We start from the raw sequence: 3,304 nt of genomic DNA on the forward strand, positions 1-3,304 counted from the left end.
ATCAACCTGGGAGTTAGAGTCTGATATGCATTCCCGGTATCCTCATATGTTCTCTTAGATACTGGGGACATAATCCTTTAAGGGGGAGAGGATGTTACGACCGGCATTTTGTGTAATATTATTTGTGAACTTTGTATAATATTAGAGCTCATTTATAAATATACTTAATGATTGTACGTTTATGTGAATGGAATTTGCTGCGTTATAAGTTGCTTTATATAGATTATAAATTTTTCAAAGAAAGAGTTTTATTATTTGCCTTTATTTTTAATTTATAAGGAATATTCTATACCTTGGAAAATTCTCTTTTAAAAATAATTTCATTCATAAATTTCAAAAGTGATCTCATAAATTTTTTAAAAATCCAAGTTATTTTATGGTACAACTTTTATAATTTTCGAATTATTAATTTTATTTATAAAAATTATTCTTTACAACTAATTGTTTATTTAATTAGCATTTTACTCTTTTTCCCATGCATGCAAATCATTTCTAATTCAACTCAAGGGCACTAGAGTCAATAAACACCCCACTAACCACTTCTACCAAGGGCACTTTACCAAAACACCGTTGCATGCATTTTTACTTTCCACTCACCAATTTACATAAGTGTAATGATTTAACCTCAATCAAACTCACACTCAACCACATTCACTTCACTCCAACTCATCTCTATTTTTTCTCTCTTCCCCCTCCCTCTCTTTATTCTCGGCCGAAGCCCCTCCGCACTCCCTTCCATCATTTTTCCATCCCATTTCTCATCTTACCTAGTATAATTCTCCTACCTACATTTATTTTATATACTTCCCAAGAGTTTTGTGAATGGGAGATGAGGTTTCATGGTTGCATGTGTAGCTTTTGTGTGATCTCCAAAGAGAAACTCTTGATTCTTGTGAATTTAAGAGCACTCTATGAGATACATTTAATATATGTTTTAAACAAGTGTTTTATGGAGAAACCATGCCTTAAAAATCTTTACATGCTACTGAAATTTCACTATATAATCATGTTTAGCCATGCATGCTAGTTTTAAGATTTTAATATGATGATCAACCATGTTGTGTATTCTACTCTTCTCGAAATCATGTTTTCATGTTTAAAAGTTTATACATTCGAATTATTTGTGCTTGAAATAGATTTTTTCCATGATATATTGCTTAATAATAGTTAAGAGAAGATACATTTCATTATTATTAAGGTTGGATAATAGGTTCAAGTCGAATTTACAAGAATATAAACTCTATATTTAGCCGAACCCTTGTTAAGTGTTTTCCTTGAGTTGCATGTTGTATTTTTTTCTTTTTTTTTTATTTGCATGTAAGTGTTCTTGGGTATTAATGATCTCCACTCCTGTTGAGGCACTATTTTAGGATGTTGATTGTAATAACCCCAATTTTTGGGAAATTTTTGAAACCCTTATGAATAGTGTTTTTGCTGAATGAGAAAACTTTTCATGCCACACTATGTAGGGGTTCTGATATGGATATTCTGAGATTTTATTAGTACTTTATATGGGATATAAGTGTATGTAAAGATCGTCAGAATCCAAATCCGAACACTTTGATTTTTCCCGGAAATACACTAGATACGGAAAGATTTGAGAAAAAGGTAACAAGATAAAAAGGATTTAAATTAAAGGATTATAGGAGAGGATCATAAAAGGAATATAATATATTGAGAAAGGTTAAGGGAACCTAAGTAATAAGATCCCGGGTATGATCCTTTAAACGATAAACGAAAATGAAAGTTAAGCGAACCGTATAACAGATCAGCGGTCATTAGGCAAACAATTAGGAAGTTAATCAAAGGGATTAGAGAGGATGATGTCACCCAACCAATGAGAAGAGGACAAGGAGGGGAGGATGACATCATGAGGATGACATAAGCATGACATGGGAAGGAAGGAGATGTGGTGGCTTTTTAACCACACAAAATCAAGGGCAACTAGGTAATTTACTAAAACAAACACAAAAATCAAACCAACCAAGCCAAGCAAATCATTTTTCATCAAAATCAAAAAGAAACCAAGGCATTGTTCTTCATGCTCTCGGCCAAAACAGAACCAGAACACTAAAACTGCTGTATCTCCTTCATTTATCACTCAAATATTGTGTTCTATAGCTCATTGGAAAGGTATTGAGATGGCCTACAACTCTTGTTCACAAGTCTCGTCCAAATAATCATGGTAAGACCCTCATTTTTACAGTTCTTTAAATCGGACTTTTAGAAACTTCAAAGCCTAACTTTGTGTTCTTGATTTCTTTGGAAAGATCAAGCTTGTAGGAGGCTCCCTAAGGCTTCCTAGAAACTTAACACCTCCCAAGTAAGGTATAAACTTCAAACCCCAGCCTTTACTTTATTTGTTAGTAAGTTTAATGGTTGGTGTTGTGAAATGAGAAGCATGAATTGTGATTATTAGTAGTTTGGTTTGATTTGGAAGTGTTTTGGTAATTGAAGCTTGATTATAGTTCATAGGTCTTGATTGTGGTTGTTTGAGTTGAAAACCTTGGAGATTATGGACTGATGTGGTATGGTTTAGGTGAAGTTTTGTTGTATTGATGGTTATGAGTTGGTTGGTGGTTAATTGGAGTAGTTTAAACATTGGTAATCGCGTAAACATAGCCGTCGTAACGTCCGATTTTCTTTGGACTGTTTTTGTGCATAAAATTAGGACCCGAGAACCCCCTGCTAGATTATGACCATTGCCATGTTTAGATAGCTCATGTTACGATCTTCGTTCTGATATGTAGTTCGTTCGATTCCGATGCACGGTTTAGGAGAAACAACCGTTTCAAGTAACGGCGTTTCGCGAACGAAACTTTTCCCCTCGCCTTACTTTGAAACATAGGTTAAAGACCAAAATGGGTTAATTAATGTATGAAACATTTATGGTAAGTGTGTTAGGCACTTGGTAAGACACTCGCGAAGGAATCTCCTTAAAACTCGTAAAGGTTAAATTATTAAAAATGGTGGAGCCGAGGGTACTCGAGTGACTTAAGAGAATCAGTAAGCGCAAAACAAGCGTTAGAGTCTAAGTTAGTTAAAGTATAGATTTACAAGTGACTTTGATTTAATTCCAACTTACTTGTTATTTATAGGTTACCAGACTCGTCCCGAGCCATTCGTAACCCCCAGTCGCTCAGGCAAGTTTTCTACCCGATATACTGTTGTTGTGATGTAAATATATGTATATGCATTATCTTGTGATAGTGCATGATTGTTATTAGCAAATTTTGCGATATATTGGAGCATGCTGATATGGTATATATGCATGTCTGTTTCGTAATCTGGTTATCTATCTGTT

Source organism: Apium graveolens, chromosome 7 (assembly GCF_009905375.1).
Source record: "Apium graveolens cultivar Ventura chromosome 7, ASM990537v1, whole genome shotgun sequence".
Taxonomy (NCBI): Eukaryota; Viridiplantae; Streptophyta; class Magnoliopsida; order Apiales; family Apiaceae; genus Apium; species Apium graveolens.